The sequence below is a fragment of the Bombyx mandarina genome, chromosome 17 (assembly GCF_030267445.1).
Source record: "Bombyx mandarina strain Sakado chromosome 17, ASM3026744v2".
NCBI lineage: Eukaryota > Metazoa > Arthropoda > Insecta > Lepidoptera > Bombycidae > Bombyx > Bombyx mandarina.
Genome location: NC_143223.1, coordinates 3,946,753 through 3,969,292, shown reverse-complemented (window position 1 = coordinate 3,969,292; position 22,540 = coordinate 3,946,753). Strand labels below are relative to the sequence as shown.

The 22,540-nt window shown below is 37.3% G+C and overlaps 1 protein-coding gene and 1 long non-coding RNA gene across 3 annotated transcripts in view; one reads left to right on the top strand and one right to left on the bottom strand.

The window, feature by feature from the left end:
* LOC114253338 (nudC domain-containing protein 3) overlaps nt 1–22,540 on the bottom strand; it is a 386,657-nt gene that overhangs the window by 318,287 nt on the left and 45,830 nt on the right. The gene's annotated exons all lie outside the window — the stretch shown is intronic.
* Nucleotides 8,966–18,578, top strand: LOC149501099 (uncharacterized). Its single transcript, XR_016324492.1, has 2 exons — nt 8,966–11,233; nt 18,153–18,578. It is a non-coding gene; the product is annotated as an uncharacterized LOC149501099 (long non-coding RNA).

Genomic DNA, 22,540 nt, shown 5'->3' with positions numbered 1-22,540 from the left:
ATTTCTGCCGTAACATATGAGCTACCTTTTTAGCAGTGGAGACTTCACCACAAAGTCTCAATGTAGAAGGCGGTTGACGTTGTGGTGTCTATGGACGCCAGTTGTCACTTTGTCCAATGGTGGGCCCGTCTGCCTATCTTAAACAATATAAATAAATTTATTATTTTTCGGTAATCGGTTAAGATTGTCTCCGGTCGTTACCAAGTGCCGGTGTTTAACGCTGTCGTAGAATGAATTAATTTTCTAACTAATCCTAAAAATATATCGTCCATAAATTACGTCAGATATTGCCGTGTGTCCGAAGCCCAAACCCTATCGTAGGGACGCACGTTTATTCTGATCATTCAGTTTTATCGATTTTATCACAAACTAAAAGTCAAACCGCTTTGCTTGCCGATTATGCCAAACTCCACAGCATCATCCGCTAGGGCTATTTGAAGAATTTCTAAAAACTTCATCGAAATCGGTCCACCCCTTTCGGAGTCTATAGGGAACATACATACAAACATCGATTTTTTATCTAAATAGGCGACCTATTGTGGGATCAAGCTATTACCAACATAAGATTGTTTTTCAGAATATTTTTATTCAAAATGTTGTTGAAATAGCTTATTGAAATAACGAAAACTAAATTTTGCCGTAATTTAAAAGGAAAACAAAAACATTTCAAAACTGTAAACTAAAAGGTAATTAAAGGAACCGTGTCAGATCCACTTTAAATTGTATGCATTTAAAAAAGTCACAGATGATTTTATGGTAGGCAGAAGGTTGGCTCTGGCTCTGGTATTGCTGACATCCAGTGGGTCGTATGCTCGTCTGTCTATAAGGGCAATAAAAAAAACGGTATTTTGATGCCCAACTAGGTTTTTTAAAACGAATATTGGCCCAAAGTGGGAATCAAAACCACAATTCTCAGCTCGATTATAACTAGCGCTAATCATTACGCTACCCGGTCAGTCAAAATATTGCTACATTGATATTATTTTTCAAAATTTAATCTAAACCACTACTAACGTGTGTTATGTATTATAATTGCGTATTATATTTAATTAAAAAAACACAGTTACAACATAAAATATAGTTCATATACACTTACTTCCATTTCGGAAGTTGTTCATACATTTATTTCGATTCCTCATCTAAAACAAACAACATTCAGATTGCGTGACATTTCACTGTTCTGCGATACGAAAAAAAATAATAGGTTCCTTTTATGACCTCTATTTTACTTTTTTAATTTGTACACGCGGTATCTGTTTTTATTGTCGTTACCTATACATTGTGTTTTCTTTTGTTTATTTATCCAAAAACAATACTAATTAGGCGTAGTGCCTGCCTGCCCCGCACGGGAGGGGTGGCGCCGTGTCCTCGTCGCAAAAATAGGAAACGACTTGTCGTTGCCGAGTGTTGTGGCATCGATGATCGGTGACGACGAGTCGTCGAAGGCGATGTTCGACTTCTGCGAGTGCACCATCTCGCAGAAGGAGGCGGCGGGGTGCGTGAGAGACGCACAGGCCCGCCGCCATCGAGCGGGGGCCAGGGAGGCGGATTTCGCCCAAGCCCTGGCCTTGGCCCTGGCAATTGTATAACGTAAGAAATCTTAAAGCACAGCGTTGTGTTGATTGAGAAGACTCTAAGAAACTTAATTAATAAATTTATTGAAAATTTTTCACAAGATAAAATGCCTATATCTCCGATTTTTTAAAGCCAAAGAAAGGAATAAATATTCCATATAATATGTAAATATAATTTTCCAACTAAACGAAAATACTATAATATTATATAATAATATACTTTATCGATATACTATAGTGACCATCCCTTAACGGGACGAATGAGACGTTTGTGTAGATTAAAATTTATGTCTTTCAATAAGACTACAGGGACCTACTACATGATAAATACACGTTTATTTTTTTTCCTACAGAATTAAACCACTCTCTCGGTTTAAATGACTCGAATTTTTATGTTCTTAACTATGTTTTACTAGTTTTGGTGAATGTATTGTACTTAATCCGGTATCCGAATGGAGGATTGATTGCAGTCAAACATATTACTATGTTCGAATCCGCGAACGTTATGTTTGTTAGATATTTATCAAACGAGTTCTTGGCCCGCCTAGATTAAATTATTATCCAGCTTATATAATAAGGTTTTATCTTAAGTTAATGCCTTAAGATGCATCCGAGACTAAAGACTTTAAATGCCTTTTGTACTCATGTACGATGACGTTCATCTATATATTAATACGTGAAGCAAAAACTTTGTATCCCTTTTTACGAAAACTGCGCGGACGGAGGAGTATGAATTTTTCCAGACTTATAGAGAATATAGAGAAGAAGTGCACAATGCTAATATATTTTTTAACTAGTGCATAAAATATACATTAAATCAATAAAGAAAACATTACACACACTACATACTATATATTTGACGCACACACGCATGCATACTATTTGTTATCAAACTTTTGTTCTAGACGTCTGTGGTCAAATTGAGATAAGATTAAATATTGTTTGTCTTTATTAATATTTTTTTAAAGTGTAGTCTTGGCGAAATTTGTGATTATAGAAGTATAAAATACATAATCATAATAGTGTACAAACTTACAATTCCAATTATAGTCGAATTTCGACTACTGCGGGACCTCTAGTTACCATGAATTCAAAGCGCTTAACTATTGAAATACCTATATAAATGTATGTTTAAATAGTATTTCAGTGAGCATATCTTCGGTTTGTATGTACGATTTTGATTTCGATTGAACCGGGAATTCGTTTAGCATTTAGAGCCAATTTATTTATTAATTAATCATTGATTTATCCGATCAATATATATTTTTATGTAATAACACTTTTACGATAACTTACGTTCAGTTCGTTACAAGTCAATCCGATGCAACGTTTTCGTATTAATTTGATAAGCCGTTACGAGTATGATTTAAAGGCGATCGCTATAAACGTCTCTGTTATCTGTGTCTTCGAAATAAACAGAAAATCCTTGTTTTATTGTACCTACTTTCTAGAAATTCGCAAACCATAAAATTCCGATACAGTAACGCAAATATGTATTATCTACTTTAATGTTATTTACGATGCTTTACCGCTGACTTATGAAACTAATCCGATTTAGGTTCATTAAAATAACAACGTTTAATTCAAATATTAAAATAACACCATCTACTCCATTTCCATACAACCAAACAACTAATAAATTATGTTGGTTAATATTTATGAAATGTAGGTAATGGAATTTTTATTAAAGAAAACATACGGTATTTAAAATTTTAACAAACAAGCAAAGCAAGAGTAGTAGTTTTGTTACACGATCGGTGTAGCCTCGTATGCAATTTAACCAAAGCAAATAATAATATATTTAGTTAAAAATACCTTTCAATAGTCGATAACCGTACTCGTCGAACTCGACAAAGAGTCCGCCGTGCAACCTAACCCATGAATCAGCTCGCTGAGTTTCTCGCCGGATCTTCTCAGCGGGTCGCGATTCCGATCCGGTAGTAGATTCATTCGCGAAGCAGCTGCTCTTGAGTTGTTAGGTCTCCTTCGGAGGCGCTCGAGTAGCTGTTAGCAAATCCCACCCCTTCTGGTTGAGCTTTTGCTCACCCACCTGTCCTGGTGAAACTGGAAAGGCCTCCGGGCCACCAGTAATCCTTCAATCATAAAAAAAAAAACCTTTCAATAGCAAAGCAAAGTAACAATGAAATTCGTCTTTTTTAACCTATTGATACAGTTCGGAAAATTGGGGAAAAATATTAATTTTTTTTTTATCGATTTTTAATGGGTGTGGAAATTTTCACGTAGTACGGTCTATAGATACATACACTTAATATTTAAGATATCGGACATTACGACTCTTCGAAAGGTACGTTCCAAGATTCCGTTAGATGCAAAAAAAAACATGCATATCAAACCTAGCTAATAAAAACGTGTTAACATTATGTTATTCTTATTTTGTTTCACTCGATCACTGTTTTAATACACTTTAACTGTCAATGCAAAAAAGGGACTACGACTAGTTTATAAACCACATCACTGTTTATAACTTTCTTAAAAAAAACCGAATTATAATTCTCCGGTCTATTTTCAATTTATCTACGACATTTTCTTCTGTATCGCGATACATTCACAACTTATATCTAATAAAGGTGTTTTCTGTCCCGAATAGCTGCTGGCAATGCAAGCCTGTTGTTATTCCTAAAACTTCCTTTGCCTATAGGTATAACTCGGATAGTGGCAAGCTCTGGTATTTTTATGAACATTTTTTAACGCACATACGTTAAATTTATACTGTTTAATTAATTTTTTTTTTTTTTTCCTACCTATGCTGATAGCCTTGAGAGGCTATTTCAGCGTACCCTAGCTTGTGTAGGTGAGCTCGCGGGGCTCAAACCGGAGAATTGCTAACACCGCCCTAGCAAGAGCAGTGCTTCGCAGAATCTACCACCGGATCGGAAGCGCGACCCACTGAGAAGATCCGGCGAGAAACTCAGTGGGCTGTGTCTGTGGGTTAATTCGCTCGTCGAGCCCTTCGTCGCAAGCGACGGGTTCGACGAGGACGGTGACCGGTGCTTGTATTGCCTAAAAGCACCGTTAATGGATCAGGAGGATCCGTGATGACGTGCTTTGGGCGACGTCGACGGTTTGCCAATCGGTCTACAGGATCGGGTATGTAATTTCCAGCGGCTACGATGAGAGGGTTCTCATGTCGTGCCGCCTTCTCAAAGTGGCGCAGCGATGCCGACTGTAGATACTTACTGACGGGGTCGAGCTCCAGGTCATCGTGGAGGTCCACGTTCCTCTGGAACCATGGTGCTCCGACGGCTATCCTGCAGAATCGGGATTGTATAACCTGAATGGGTTTCAAGTTGGTGGGGGCCGCGTGAGCGAACACTACGCTTGCATACGTCATGACGGGGCGTATGCAAGTTTTGTAGAGGGTTACCTTATTACGGAGGGACAGTTTGCTTCGTCTACAAAGCATTGGGTAGAGTCGTCCTAGTATAAACGCGGCGCGATCGCGTACCGTTTTTACGTGGGGACGGAATGTCATCCCTCTGTCGAGGGTGACGCCTAGGTATTTGACCTTCGAGGCCCACGGTATGGGCTGGTCAAAGAGAGTGATGGGGCTAACGGCGGAGGTGTTTACGCGCCTATTGGGGAGTGGGGTGCTCGAAGTGGTATTCGGAGGGCGACCCCTTTTGAATAGCACCGCTGTGCTTTTCGTGGGGTTGATGTCTATTCGCCACTTCCGGAACCACTGTCCCATGGTGGTTACTGCAATCTGGAGTCGCCGATGAAGCAACGACATCTTCCTACACGAGTAGTAGATAGCCGTGTCGTCGGCGAAGAGCGCTAGATGGGTCTCCGGAGACCGGGGTATATCGTTGATATACAAACTAAATAGTAACGGGGAGAGTGCGGAGCCTTGCGGGACTCCGGCAGTCAGATGACGGGGACGAGAACGAGTTCCCTCCACTCGATATCGAAACGAACGGTTCGACAAGAAGTCTCGTATGATGAGCACGAGTCTGTCTGGCACTCCCATGTTGTACAGTTTGTAGATCAAACCGTTGTGCCAGACTTTGTCGAACGCCTTGGTTACATATTAATAGCTATTTACTAATATTTATATTAAAACTTCTAATTGACTTAAGAACATAAACACAACGAAGCTCAAAACATTCAATACATTTCTGTTAAAAAAACTGTCCAGCAATGAACATTTTGGCGGGAACACGAAAAGCAAAGAGGTTTTGTTTTAAAAGAAACAAAATCGCTAGGCGTGACTTTACGGGTTCTCGCAAAAAGGCCGCCGAAGTCTCAGTAAATTCCCACCATTTTACTCGTATTTCATATCGTTTGTTTTATTTCATTTTATCTCGTCTCGTCTCGTCCGATCGCGTCACGTCTCGGCTCAACCTTCCTTTCATTCAATTTCATCCCAATTCAGATAAATTAAATTCATTTCATTACTAAGATAAAATTTTGTGAGCTAAATTAAAAACACTTTCTCTTAATCCGGTGGGAGACAAATACAGAGGACTATAACTTTTTATAGGTTTAGTTTCAATGATAAGCATGAGCTGAAAGAAGACTCATAGTCGAATATAAATAGAGAAAGTCCTTGGGTTTGGATTAATTATACTTTCAATAAATGTCGATAAAGGTATTCAATTTATGATACTTCCAAAGTATAAGATCTCTCCTGGAAAACTAAGTAGGATATCCCTTAAAATTCTATACAATATTTGTAGGAAACAAACGGAAAACAATAAAGTCAAAGAGCCACATGATCAAAACACGCCCTACTCTATTCTATGTTCGGTTAATTGAGCAATATAATTTGACACCTCACGGCGTAGTGAATAGCCAATTATTAATATGGGCCCTTGATTAATTGTGATATCAGCATTTAATTTTCGTGTTAACACTCACGCGGCGCGCGGCATACCCCGGCCATTGTGCGTTGCGCGCCTTTGTGCTCCGTGACGTTTCAATTTTGAATAAATTAAATTTCGAACGCTTCGTTTTTATTCTTTATTTTTTGTTCGAAATGAACTCACGGCCTGTACTAGATAGCCTCAATAAATTATTATTGTCCTTTTATGAACAGAATTTAATTGTTTGTGAAGTTGTTTACTTTTATATTTCATAGTTTTTATTTTTCATAGAACGAATTTATTATAACGAAATTATTAGTTTAAAAATACAGTGATATTGTTCGATGCTATTACGATCTAGCTTAAACACTATTCAGGAATTGTATCATGACAATTACTATGTAGGTAATGTTTTTGTCGTGTAACCACATATTTTTCGTGTAGAACTGGCGTATCATTATTAACACTTATTTGTACATATTTTATAATAAATCTAATATCCGGCTCGGAAAATATGGGCATGGGGCATCGTTATCGACTACATAGCTCGATGTGTATCTATTATGAGTACTATCGATACCACCGTTATTGTTAGCTTTTGATTCTTATACCTAATTAAAATAAACGGAACAGAACGATTTTTTTTTTTAACCTAGCAAAATAAAAATAAACTCTAATGTCGGATTCCAATCGAAAACTAAATACTTTTTTACAGCCCCAACTTATAATAAAGCTACCAACACGAAAAATCAATAAAAATATAATTAAACAATTTGTTTCACTGAACCAATGAGGTGAACCAATTATCGCTTTTATGGCGGCAATTTGGAAGATGGCCGCGCTCGTTTCAAATTTCGAAAATTCGAAACTCGCATTGGAACCAATGAGTTCCATCCTAATTTTATTATGGCCGCCGTTTAGAGAACAGTTTGTGAATTAATAAAATAACACAATTATTATTGTTCTCTTTCATTTATTGACACGTTTTTATTAATTATATTTATGTAATGAAATCTTTCAGGGTAATTATCAATTTCATGACATCCAATTTACTTAAAAATTTGGAAACATATACCGATAACAGTGCAGTAATTTCTATACTCTGTTACTGTATAGTGGATTAGTTACATTAAAAATTAACAGAGATATTATATAGTTTCCATTCCATAGATACGTAATGACTTTCAGAGGATATTACATGATAATAGTCTATTAACGGTATACTGTTGTGGGACCCCGGCCTTCTCTTGGCCACAATACTTCTGCAGTAACAATTCTCTATTCCTACCACAAATTTGAACACACACCGGCCACCCTCTTGCTGAATTCGGCTCCAAATAAGTGCTTTGTTCTAGTAGTAATAGCAATATTTCAATGGAACTTCAATTTCTAATTTTCTATACGAAGGATCGGAAAAGCAAAGTATAATAATTTTCGGCGTAAGTATCTTTTTTTTGCATAGATGGGATGACAAGCTCGCAGCCCACCTGGTGTTACGTGGTTACCGGGGCCCATAGACATCTACAACGTAAATGCCGCCACCCACCATGAGATATGAGTTTTAAGGTCTCAGTATAGTTGTTACAACGGCTGCCCCACCCTTCAAATCGAAACGCATTACTGCTTCACGGCAGAAATAGGCAGGGTGGTGGTACCTACCCGTGCGAACTCACAAGACGTCCTACCACCAGTAATAATCGCGACCTACTAAGAAGACCTACTGAGGAATCAGTGGGTAATAATATGTTTGTAACAGCCATTTTAGTCGAAGCTTATTCATTAACTGATTAAGTTACAAACTCAACTGGTGTTGGAACAAGTTTTTCGTAAGTTAAGTACTATTTTTTTATGTTCTAGATTGTGTTTATTTATGAAACGTGAAATATTTACGAATGCCAGTTAGTACTTATATACTACGTTAACTGTTGTTCATGTTTAAGTTAACTATATACATATTATTATATAGCCTCCCACTTTTTGCCTATAAATGACCAAAGATTCATTATATCTTCATAACAAATAAACTCGGATTTTACAATGCATAATTACACTACTGCCAGTAGTCGGGTAAATAACTCTTCAATTACCAACCACAGCAAACTGAACGTTTTAAAAATACCCACCTCGTTTACTGGCAACACTTACACAATCAACATGTCACCTACATAACATCAACGGAATTATACAATGGTATACAAGTTAACAGAGTCACAACACAACGAATCAATTTCATTCACGCGAGCCGATCATTAAAGTTGAATTAACGCTGCTCTGTGCGCTTCGTGAGAACTCATCTCATTCGTTCGCTCTTACGTTCGCTCACGATCTGCTAATAGGGTGTGCATAAATGGTTTGCACCGTAGTTATAGTACGCGGAAAACTTAAATGAGCTTCGAGTGAATTCAGTAGCTAAACATCGACCAGCCACGCTTCAGTCTTTTTTTCTAGAACGACTTCTATAAACATATTAAGCTGCTTATACTTTTTAGGGCGTTAGTATAAATTGTATGTATTGATATTTGATCTTCTATCGAACTAGAATTTTTATTCTTTGTTGATGATGGAAATCCGCAGATACCACATTTTGAATGGAATTAACTTTTGAGATATTCCATCGATATTAAGTTTTGATGAATCAACTGTAAAATGCTGAATCGATTTTCTAGCTTTCTTTAAGCCCTCATAATTAGTCCGTGAAAGGTTTTTAGAGTAACAAGAGAAAAACTAGCCATCGCGAGAAGACTGGCAGATGTGAAACATTGATATCATTTTGTACAGGTATATAAGTATAAAAGGATAGTTTACGACAGGAAATTCATGTGGTATCTCTCTCTTCGATCGATCCCTCACTGCTGAGGATCGTGACTCCATCCGATTCCGTCAACCAGCTGTCTCCATCGATCCCGCCCTGCAGCCTGGTAGAGTGCGTCGCTGACAGGTATCCCCAGTTCCTCCGCTATTTGGTCCGATCATCGTTTGGGACCTCTACCCCTCATGTGGTATAATGAAAAATAAAATATTAATATTAAGAAACAGTCGCTTGAGCATGGCAAGGCGTCGCTACACCGTACAGACTACTAAATAAAGACTGTATTGTATACATACTATCACGCGCGGCGATGCGTTGCCACGACATACGTCGCCATGCCAGCAATCGGATTTACGTGCGGCTATAGATGTTTCACATCAAAAACTAAGTTGAGCACTACATTCGTTACTACTACATTCATAAACATACAAATTCACAGAACAATTACCAATATTTTGGAATGGACTTATTCTGTTATTTGTTATTAATATTAAAAACCAAAACTAGAATCTCTAGATTTCCGAAAACTCATGGTTACCGCAACATATCCTCAAATGTCAATCGTTTGAGACGTTCCCATATTAATCCAGCGGTCTATGTCACGTCACTGACAGCTCGTAATGCGAACGATTTGTCCACATGACTGTACATGTCGTTACACTATTCTTAACGTCTCTTAGCGTACAATGTGGAGTGAAAACTGACACTCGTTTAACATAGAGATGTTTCAATTTAGAAAGTACCTTTTTTGAGTTAAGTTTCAGGAACTTGATTGCTTGAATGTTCTCGTATTCCAAGAAATTCGTTGACTATGCGTCCTTGAATCAAATGAAATAGGGAAACTGCTAAAATGGAAAAGAATTAAGAAATAGAAAATGGTAAGTATTATTAAATGAACTAGCTTTGTGGTGCCAAAGAATATTATCACCATATCTCTCCCGTGGACGTAGTAATGGGTGACTAAGAGATTCTTTATAGATGAAGCATTAGCTAGTTCACCCATCCATGGAGTAAAAAAATGACACCGAAACTCAGCCAACAAAAATACATTTTAATTACCTACATCAAGTAAAATGAATATGCAGCTTATTAATTTTTCCAGTAGCAATCCAAAGACAATAATGCCATAAACAATCTTGTCTTTCCACATCAATAACCAAACAACGGGCGTTAACAGTTCAATAGACAAAACAATAGGATCTTTGTTCGTCTCCCGCGCTTCGTCGGTCGTTCTCTCTCGCTCTGACGCGCGTAAATTTGAGTGCGTGCCTCTCGCTCGTATTGACATGTTAATAAAGCTTTGATGGCCGTCCACGCCCCTGTACATATTTCTTGCGGTTCCCGCCATTTACGTTTCCCTATTATCGCTTACCCGCAAGAACCTGCGACTGTCGAATGGGTTTTCATGCAAAAGTAATTTTAAAGTCCGCAAATATATTACGACAAGAATGATGCATGTCCTTATTTTGGTTTGTTTTCAAATGGTTTTCTGTACGATTTATAATTTATCGAAACTGTTATTGATATCTCGTTCTGAGTTTGAACAAAATAATTTAGTAATTTCCTACGAATTCTTTGACAATCGGTCTAATGAACTCTTCTGACTTTTTGGCGGGAACGCGAGGAGCGAAGTGTACGATTTTGTTGTTTGTTAATTTAGATTTTCTTCAGGTTCATGTAATAATAGTGGGGTATTAACTATTTAGCATTTTGTTAAAATGTACTTTTATCACGGGGACCAACCGCTCGTGTACTGTCGCACTTATGCCAAGCAGGGTCGCGTTCTCTTCACGAAGACAGGACCGGACCTGTCGCTGGCGACTGTCGTGGATACGATGCTCGGCCGCACCGTCCACCATCTCGCAGAAGGTGGCGGAGGAATGGGAGAAGGAGAGCTCTTCTTCCCTCTCAGCACCGTACCGCCGCCGCCGAGCCGGGGTTCAGAAGAGGGCCCGCGGACATAAGACTTCTTCAAGAAGGGCGTTGAAACATCACCGCAGGCAGAGATGCATCTATACCTACCATCGGTATGTATTTTGACTGATAGAAATAAAAATTCACTTTAACTTTTTATATACTAAACGGCAATTTCGTGGGTAAAGAAAGACCTAATATCATCACACTATCATAAAATAGAGGGAAAAAGGCCTAGGGGTAGAGGTCCCAAACGATGGTCGGACCAAATAGCGGAGGAACTGGGGATGCCTATCAGCGACGCACTCCACCGGGCTGCAGGTCGGGATCGATGGAGACAGTTGGTTGACGAAATCGGACGGAGTTACGATTCTCAGCAGTGAGGAACCGATCGAAGAGAGAGAATATCATCACATGTAGATTAAGTATTAAATTTTTTTATAACAATATTATAGTCTAAGTTTAGAACATACTAAAATGTTTTATTAATCAGTACAATTATATAAACATTTAGAATAAAAAATGGAACACCGATTATCGTAATTAGTGCTTCGTTTGCATTTCACATCAAACCTTTAAGTATGTATCACAAAAAAATAAACTAAGCAGTTGAGTTGGTAATCAACGCGCAATCAATCACATAACCCTGCAGGTAGCCGTAAGAAAACGTGCGAATATCAAGTACTTTATTAATGTAATCATGCGATACATTTCTATTAGACATTAATCTGAGCAGAGGCGTCGGACAGGACCCTAACTACGTTTTAATTACCGGCCACGAGCGAAACAAGCTGAACGCTTGTAATAATTACAAGGACCGCGCCGCGCCGTGCTTCCTTTACATCTAATCGTCAAATAAAATTCCGATTTAGGCAAGCTCATAAAATTTCGTTCTGGTATTTACCTGTGTGTAGTAAATACTATCACTGTCTCGGTCCTGACATATATTAGCAAATCTCCAGTCGGGTACAGTAGAAAGTTACAACGCGATAAAAATATATTGCATTTTAAATCAACTTGCATATGTGGCACCACGCATCTTCACTAAAGCCCAGATTTAGCTGTTAGTTGATGTTTTAGGGTTATTAATTGAGGTTATGTATGTACTAGTCAAACCCGGCTGTCCGATCTTTGAAAATTTTCACCCGATTTCTTCGAAAATTTCCTGAAAATTTAATTGGAATCGTTTCGCTTCGAAGACTTTATGGAAGATACAAATATACACACATCGACTTTTATACTATAGATTTGTCAGCTAACGTTTTGTCGTCGATGCAGTCAGTTCAATTCCAGCCAATCGAGTGTTCTCGTTGTTCAAATCCCGCATGCATATTTCTAATAAAATAAATACTTCACACATATTCACATTCACCATGAAGGAATAACGTCGTTCAATAATAATGAAATCGTTTAGAATTATAATTTGTGTAATTACCGGTGGTAGTGCGTCTTGTGAGCCTCCACGAGTAGGCATTATAACCCCGCCTATTTCTACCTTAAATCAGTAATGCATTCCGGTATTAGGGTTGAGAAAATACAATCAAACACTAAATTAATGATAACTCGAAACGTTTTTTGCTAAAATTAAAAAGTATACTTACTTTAAGTATTTAATATAGTCGTAAAAGTAACTAAACACTTACACGGGAGAGTGAGATTCGGATCAAGAAATGCAAACGCAGCACAACAGAGGCGGATTGACGCTTCCACGAGCTAGCCATACGATTTCTGGTCAAGTTATAACAGTAATTAGAGACGAAATTAGCCCTCGGGTGATGTTCGAGTCTGTTTAATAAGTAATTAAACAACGGGAAATATAACACATCATGGGTACGAGTTAATTGCGTGTGTTGTTTGTAGTTTTGTGTCACTACTTATTAACATTCTTGTACCGCGGCTTTTGAGTACACAATCAATGTACAGGAGCTTCAATAGTTCGGTTGTTTAGCAGTGTTCATGAAATTGACTGGGAAATGACTGCAGTTACTTAGATATATTAAAAACATGTGTATAGTACTTTTTTTTTTATTATGGCGATAAGGCATCTACCACAAACATCAAATTAAAAGACATTAGTCAACGTTCACTAAATGCCGAAAAAATGTATTTTAAATTCTAGTAATACTAGTAAAATGACATAAAATTAAAATTTTCAATAAATAAATGAATATACTAAATACTTAGGTAAATATTAATAAACTTTCAAATACCATTTAGCACAAACGATCTCTAATAGTTTACTCAAGATTATGAGCAAATCGAAATAATAACCTCAAAAAGGTTAATTAGATGAGTCTTTGATAATTCCAAGCTACATAACTGTATTCGCAACTTCGTGAGCACTCATCGATCTATTTATTCAAACACAAAAAACGTTTTCGAAAAAGAGCATTGAGTCGTTAAATTTAGATTTTTTGTTTCTTTAACACGTTCACTGCCGTGTAGGTCACCGGTGCCCTACGTAGCGCACTGAAGTAATTATATCGATGTCTGTTACTAAGCGCCTGGATTGCCTAACTTTGCCTTCTTTTGTTTGATAATGTATGTTTTAGTCTTTTAGGTCTCTTAGAAATAGATTCATTCTCAGTATCTTCGGATTCGTCTTTCCCAGAGTCTAATATATATTCCGGCGCCTTAGTAAGAAGAATAAAGAGAGAAATTGACATAATTACAGCAGTGCGCCGCGTAGGGCACCGGTGACCTTTCTTTATTTTTTTATTGCTTAGATGGGTGGACGAGCTCACAACCTAGCTGGTGTTAAGTGGTTACTGGAGCCCATAGACATCTACAACGTAAATGCGGCACCCACATTGAGATATAAGTTCTAAGGTTTCAAGTATAGTTACAACGGCTGCCCCACCCTTCAAACCAAAACGCATTACTGCTTCACAGCAGAAATAGGCAGGGTGGTGGCATCTACCCGTGCGGACTCCCAAGAGGTCCTACCACCAGTACACGGCAGTCAATGTGTTAAGATTCTCATACAACAATATCTTCTGGTTCACGTCACAAATAGCTGTCTCGACCTTCGTCTTCTTCCTAGCATTCTCCTGGTCTAGGGCCAGGGTCCGCTTTCCAACTTAAACTCCTCCACTTTGCTCGGTTTTCGGCAAAGCTGTCTCCTGCTGAACGAATTTTAACTTCGGCAACGTTATCCCTTAAAAAGTCAATTTACCATGTCTTGCAAGTTTTAAACGAAAAATGAGTAATTTACATGTCTGAATTCACTTTGTAGGACAAACGAGGGCCCTGAAACTGAGATACTTTAAGACATATTTTTTTTTATTATTAAGACTATAGACATCTTGTTTTTTTTTTTCCTACCTAAGCTGATAGCCTTGAGAGGCTATATCAGCGTCGCCTTAACTAGTAGGTGAGCTCACGGGGCTCAAACCTGATGACGTTGCTAGCACGAACCCTAGCAAGAGCCGTGCTTCGCAGAATCTACCACCGGATCGGAAACGCGACCCACTGAGAAGATCTGGCGAGAAACTCAGTGGGCTGTGTCTGAGGGTTAGTTTTGCTCGTCGAGCCCTTCGTCGCAAGCGACGGGTTCGACGAAAACGATGACCGATGCTTGAGGTACCTAAAAACACCGTTAGTGGATCGGGAGGATCCGAAATGACGTGTTTGGGGCGACGTCGACTGCTTTCCATTCTGTCCGCAGGATCGAGAATGTAGTTACGGGCGGCCACAGTGAGAGGGTTCTCATGTCGTGCCACATTATCGAAGTGGAAACATCTTGTAGTGGATGCCCCTAAACTTATATGTTGTTAAAGTTAAGGCATTTAATTATTGTGTAGCCAAACATTGAAAATAAAAAAATTATACAAGTCTTTATTTGTTAGAGACAAAATTATAAAATTTTAGCAATTTGTGGTTTTTGAAAATTTAGAAGATCCTTTATTCAAAATAACATATAGGATAGTTATTGTTACTGCCATCTACAGGAGCATTGAAAAACTAATCGAAGTGAAGCCATCTAGTGGCCGACGCCCGTAGACATTTTTGTGTAGTGCTTGAGTTGCTTACCTATAACTAATTTATGTGTATTATCTATGGGACAAACAATTAAATCCGGCTGTATGTTTTGACATAAGATATAACCACTATGCCTCCTCTCACGGATGTCGTGCAACGACTGTGCGATTCACATAAGAATGTGCAGCAAACTTCTCTTAATACACTCGCGACAAACATTTACAGGTGGTATAGCACCACCGCATTAGCACCACAATTCTTAGATCTTAGACCTTCAAACCAAAAACGCGTTGGAGCTTGGTACAGCCATTATAAAGTACAATTGACACGTCGACCTATCGTCTTATGACGGATGAAGAAATCACTTTGCGATTTCTGTGAGCTCCGAAGACTAGTTACTTAAATAGGTCTTTCTATTCACATAAATATATTTAAAAAAAACCTAATTTTCTTTGCACTTTCTTCTTTTTATTTTTCTTTACTTCTTTTTCTTTTTTACTGGTGGTAGGACCTCTTATGAGTCCGCACGGGTAGATGCCACCACCCTGCCTATTTCTGCCGTGAAGCAGTAATGCGTTTCGGTTTGAAGGGTGGGGCAGCCATTGTAACTATACTTGAGACCTTAGAACTTATATCTCAAGGTGGGTGCCGCATTTACGTTGTAGATGTCTATGGGCTCCAGTAACCACTTAACACCAGGTGGGCTGTGAGCTCGTCCACCCATCTAAGCAATAAAAAAAATAAAAAAAAGGTCTGATAGCCTTGAGAGGCTAACTAAAAAAAAAAAAAATAACATTACTCAGAGCATTCAAAGTGGCGAACGTTATCACGGGAGGTTTATCGTTTGAGATTGTGTCTAAAGCACCTTTAATACCGCGGCGAATGACCATGAATTATCAAATAAGTCAAAACGTTGAACGGCCGTAATGTGGCCGGCAATTTGCCCGTTCAACTAATAACAACTAGACTATATCAATAAACAGTTTTAGTTTCAAATTATCATTCATATTCAAATTATCCGATATTATCTCGGGGCGAGATAAACAGTGCCCTGAAACTGCAATACTTTAATACAAATATTTTGTTGTATGGAAACTAGCGATGAAGCAACTCAGGCACTCAACAAAAATGTTTACGGGCGTCGGCCACTAGATGGCGTCGCTTTGATTAGTTTCTCATTGCTTCTGTGGATGGCAGTAACATATTACCTATCCCATATTTTATTTTTAACTAGCGACCCGCCCTCGCTTCGCTTCGGAAACTGTAATTTATTATTGACTTCTCCACTATTTAATGGATGGATACATATTATATACCTTCCACTTCAATCACTCTATCTATTAAAAAAACCGCTTCAAAATCCGTTGCGTAGTTATAAAGATTTAGGCATACATAGGGACAGACAGACAGATATAGGGACAGAAAAAGCGACTTTGTTTTATACTATGTAGTGATGAAGGATTTTGTAAATTTTTACAACAATTAAACTTGTATGATTTATTATTTTTTAAGTTTTCTTTGTTTAGTTATACAATAATTAAATGCCTTAACTTTAATAGAATATAAGTTTAGGGGTATCTGCTACGAGATGTCGCTAGTTTCCATACAAAAAAATATTTGTCTTAAAGCATTGAAGTTTCAGGGTCCTGACAACAACGACTACATCTCTAAACTACAAAGTACAGTCCAGTTCGTTTACACGGCTGTAGTTTTCCCTCGCTCACTAATTGCTCGTCCGACCGTGAATCCAATTAGCTTTGCGCCCGTCCTGAATTTATTATGTTGTTCTTGTTTAGTTCGCGAACTTTTATAATTGAAACATAGTTCGAAACTTGCCTCTCTAATGATCAACACCTCAACATTATTCTCACTAATCGGTCTATATTCAAGGGCTTACAAATTGAACTTGTCTATTATCTAAACTCTAAAAAATTTAATGTTAGTGGACTTTTTGAGACTTTTTGTATATAGCTTTATTTTGTTCATTTAGTGTTTCATCTGGTTTTGGAAACCAGGCCATAAAATCTTAAAAAACTAGAATGTTTGTAAACTATAATATGGTAGTACTCTTCTTCATTGCGTTCATTCATTAGAGCGTAATGATCATTTGATTTACTTATTATCATATTATAACATTTTACAGAGAGCTTTTTATTTTATTTTATTTTATACCACCAGAAAAAAACTACGGCTTGTGTGATTGATACCGCGCGTACTGTTAAGAGACTGACTTCGTCGTATTTAAAAAAACAAAACCGGGCGCCCTCGCACCGTCCACCCTGCCATCAGCGCGGAAGAGCCAAAGAGGGATCCCATTTTCGCGCTCCTCAGCCTCACGAAGCGTCATAACCAAGTCGCAGAACCCGGCCATAGCCTCCCACGAACTCCGGTCCTCTACCATACGGGCGACGACAGCCCGTAAGGAGAGGTCCTGCCCCAGCACCGCAACGAGGCTTTGCCGCGTGTGCTCCCACCGTGGGCACGTTTCTAGCGCGTGCCGAGCTCCTCCGAAGGAGACCTAACAACTCAAGAGCAACTGCTTCGTGAATGAATCTACTACCGGATCGGAATCTCGACCCGCTGAGAAGATCCGATGAGAAACTCAGCAAGCTGATGCATAGGTTAGGTTGCACAACGAACTCTTTGTCGAGTTTGACGAGTACGGTTACAGGGGTTCCTAAGCCTGCTCCTAGTGTTAGAGCTGAAGGCGTCTAATGCAAACGTTATTGGATCTGATGGATCCGTAAGGACGTGTCTAGGGCGTTGATGTTGACTGGCTCCTGCGTGATCAGGAAGCCCGGATGTGGCTCCCTTCCGTAGACTCTCCACAGATATCTCCCGGAGCATTACGGGGCCCAGCCTGGCAAATTTGCTAACACTCGTCCTAACAAGAGCAGTGCTTCGCGAAATCTGCAATCGGATCGGAATCGCGACCTCTGGAGAAGATCCGTCGAGAAACTCAGTGGGCTGTCACTTACCTTAAACAAATTTTAGGTCACGTTTTACACAAAAATTCAATATTTTAGCTTATTTTTTTTTATTTTTTTGAAGGTACCGGTTACTGCTCGTGGCGCGGAGGCCTTTCCAGTTTCTCCGCGACAAAAGGGCGAGCAAAGGCTCAGCCAGGAAGATTTTCTTTAGACTATTTTATTATAGTTCCCCGTTATAGGTCCGAATTTACAATACAAACCTAAAAAGTTCCAATGTACTAGACATGTTTACGCTATGTATTCAAATTCTAGCTGGTTAAGGTTCATTATGCTTTGGAGTATTTACTAATTATTGCAAAAAAAATGAAAATTCAGGGAAAGGTTTCAGATTTTACTTGTTCACTCAGAAACTCGTTGTACTGTAAAAATTTAGACCTTAGAACTCATATCTCAAGGTAAGTGGCGGCATTTACGTTGTAAATGTCTATGGGTAACTACTTAACACCAGGTGGACCGTGAGCTCGTCCACTCAACTAAGCAATAAAAAGGAAAATGCCTTTTGAACATAACTCAAAACAGTCTTCTGTCATAATCACAGTCATAGAGACTTATAGAGATGGGTTGATTTATTTTTCATAGTCCTAGCCGTGGCCTTCATATTTACAATAGAATTTCAGTATTATTAATACTATATACCGTCTCTAAGTAGGTACTTGGTCTAAGTTATTGTGATGAAACAGAATAAAAAGATTATAAGGAGTACAGAAATCGCTTTGCTCGTGCAGTCCTTTAAATCTGTAATTATAATAATTAAATTTACTTAGATGAGCCTCTTTAGTGAGCAGCGGCTTGGCTGTGCCCATGGTATCACTGTCGTCAATGAGCGACGAAATTGAGACGTACGTAGCCTTGTACGTAGATAGCACACATAAATTAGTTACAGAAAGCCACTCAAGCACCCACCAAAAATGTTCACGGGCGTCGGCCACTAGATGGCTTCGCTTCAATTAGTTTCTCAATTTGTTTTTAAGAAATAAAGACTTGTATGATTTACTATTTTTTTTTATTTTCGGTAATTTTATATTTGTCTTAAAGTATCGTATTCAGGGCCCTGGCCTTGTCTGTCTACAGTTACTAAGTTAAAAAGTCTAAATATGTCGTTACAGTATTTATAAAAATAATTAACCACTTGGTGGGCACATTTTTGTTATCCTACACATACTCTTAAACAAGTAAGCGAGTTGTACCTACCTATAATATTCTTTGCAAACTCCACGTAATGTTTCAATAGGTTGAATTCACTTACGACGCGACATCTATGGTTCAATAGAATTTCTGGTTGAGTTTTGACATTCAAGTTCAAGTAGAGATTTTTTTCGCCGGTAGAGGGCAGATATTCACAAAAGAGTGTTCCGAACTCCTACTACAAAACGAAAAAAAATTCATGCTCCAAAAATCATGAACCGAGCAAAAATGTGATAACGATAGAGACTAGAATTCCTATGTATGTAAAAATTCCAAATCAAATTTCCTTGATGCTCGTGTGATCAACGTAGTATTTTAAGATTCAGAGCCTTTAGAGCCTTTAGATCCAGATTCAGGGCCTATTAAGTTTGCTACTCTATGAAATAATCATAAAAATTACAAAATAAAATCGTAGGGTTCCGTTGTAGACTGAAAAAAATTAAAATACTAAAGAGGCCACACAAAGAAACAAACAAAACTGAGCCGTTGTATCCGAATTTTAACTGTAGCACAGTTATTGTTTTGCCCAATTGTGAGAATGAAATGTCATAGTGATTAAAAACTAAACTTACTGCATGGTGAGACAGTCATACCTTTTTTCCTAGATCGCAAATTAATTTTTTTTCAATGTGTTTCCATCTTAGTAATGTAATACTTTTATTTATATTATATTTATAATATATATCAAAATATTATTATTTATATTTTTGATCAAGTAAAAAATAATAACAAACATTTTTTTAAAAGCCACACTTTTACTAACATTGTAATCTGTCCATACAGTTAATTACAGTTAGTATTTTACTTACTAACTCCATGTATTAAGTGTATAATCTATGCTCCATGCGGCACGCTATGATGGACATTTTGACTTGACATATTATTACAATAGTAATGTGAAATGTCAATATATTCTCGAAAAAAATATAGGTAGGTAATGAAATCTATGAGTTTTTATTTTATTTAGTACCTGATAAAAAAGGTTTAATAAAACAAAAAGATAAACGCTTACTTATAATTTGAACGATCTAAATATTGGAATGAAAATGAATATAAATACTTTGTATGCCCATGTTATATGCAATCCTGTGACGATCGTATCAAATTTCATTTTTGTTAATTTTGAATTTCAAAAAACAAATGCCGAGTTGTGTGTTTACCACACAACTCGGCATTTGTTGGTATTTATACCAATAATTATAATATTAAAAAAATTAAAAAATATATGTTCTCAGGAGCCTAATATATGAGTCGTCTATTATCAAAGGCGGCAATCTGTACATTTGGACAAAAAAATTTTATTGATATGTCAATACAGATTGATTTGAATATAATCGTCTCCTTCAAAGAATACGGTTCAAAACCTGCATTAAATAAAGGTTAATAGTTAACCTGTTATTTATCTAAGATGTCGTTCCGAAGAGTTTTGTGACTGCCAATGGAATACAAAGTCAATAATTCGTTTTTCTGATTTACCAATCATTTTCCAAAAGTCAGATTGCCGCCTTTGATAATAGACGACTCATATATAGTTTAGAAATCAATGTAATAATTAAAATTTGTGTCGATTCGATAAATTTTATTACTAACTGCTTCACTGTTGACAATAAAGAACAGCAATTCAAATTCAAATGTTTTTATTAGTCGTATTACTATTAATACGAAACTTCATGAGTAGGCAAACGTCAAAACGGCCATCTTAGCGTGCCGGTAGTATAATCATCTGTGTATTTCATTCACCACTAAGTGAATTAATGAATAAATAAATTAATTAATTATCTATGTATCCACCCGCTCAAAGTAGAATCTTGACCGAAAGGTCCTAGTTACCAGGTCATACAATCCCTTAGAAAAAAGTACGGTAATACTCAATACCTACCGTAAAACGGGGTGATTAGGGAATTTAAGGTGAATGAGGAACAACCAGGAAAATCTTTCGACGCTCAATATTAGCTCTAAGTTCGTTGCAAATACATCCATTTTTATAGTGTAGTAGTAGAATGTTGAAAGTTCACAAAGCAATTCTGAATATGCATGTTGTTTTTAGAGTGAATGGGGACGTGTCTGGCACAAATAGCAACGAAAGAGAGGTCAATTGGGATGAGAATAAGTTGAATGGAAGCGACTTAAGTATAAATAGGTACAGTTTGTAGGGTTGTCTATGTAGTTATAACAATTTTTTTAAATGTGTTCGTAAGAATCTGATTTATTCATGATGTTTTTGTCTAAAACTTTTATTTAATTATTAATGCAGTGTTATTTTATTTTTTGGCAAATATTTATATTATCAATTACGTATTGTTTTATTATTTTTAGATATGCCTCACGTGTACATATCAAAGAGTGCAAAGCCTTTTATGATATCTGATCCCTTAATATCAAAAAGAGCAATAGAAGCATGAAATCGGGAATAAGTCTTTATTTGAAATAGCTAATCAATTTAATATAAGTAAGTCGGTTTTGCGCAGGCATGTAACAAGAACAATGAAATCTCAAGGTTTACAAAAATATCTAAGTGAAGAAGCACAAAAATACATATTAAAATATATTAATATTTGTTCAGAGTGCGGGTATCCACTTGATTCTTATGACTTACGCATAATAATAAAGGGTTATTTAGATCGAATTGGCGTAAAAATATTTAAAAATTTAAATTTAAATTTTATTCGGAATATCGGAACTTTATTATTTATTTCACAATTTAGAATGCTCTCAATTTATAATGTTCTCGTACGCAGTACCTTAGAATATTTGCTGCATTGTGTGGAATCGTTAATCCTTATGATGAGATGTACAAAAAACGATTGGAAAATGTCCAGAAACAGTTTCTATGGAACTTTTCTTACAACTAGAATCTGGGTTTCAAGTTACCCAGCTATGGAGACATACTTTGCTTAAATCTAGACTCTCTTCTTAATCGGAGGATATTAATGGGTGGTATATGTCTATACAAATAAATCCATGGAATAACAGACACACCTAATCTCTTAACACAAATAAAAAGAAAATGGTCACTATGTTGGTGCAACTAAATAAAGAAATAAATTAATTAATTAAAACCCAGTAGTGCCAGCCTTAGCAATTTTTCTAGTGCCAGCCTTAGCAAATTTCTCTATTGACACCAGTTTCGTTCCCATTAACCCCAATTTCCGGTGAATAGGAATATCGCCAATTTTTGTTTCTTTTGCTTAAACTAAAATTCTAATTGCTTAATTTTATATTGGATAACAAAGATACCTCCGAGACTCAATCATTTTGTTTGAT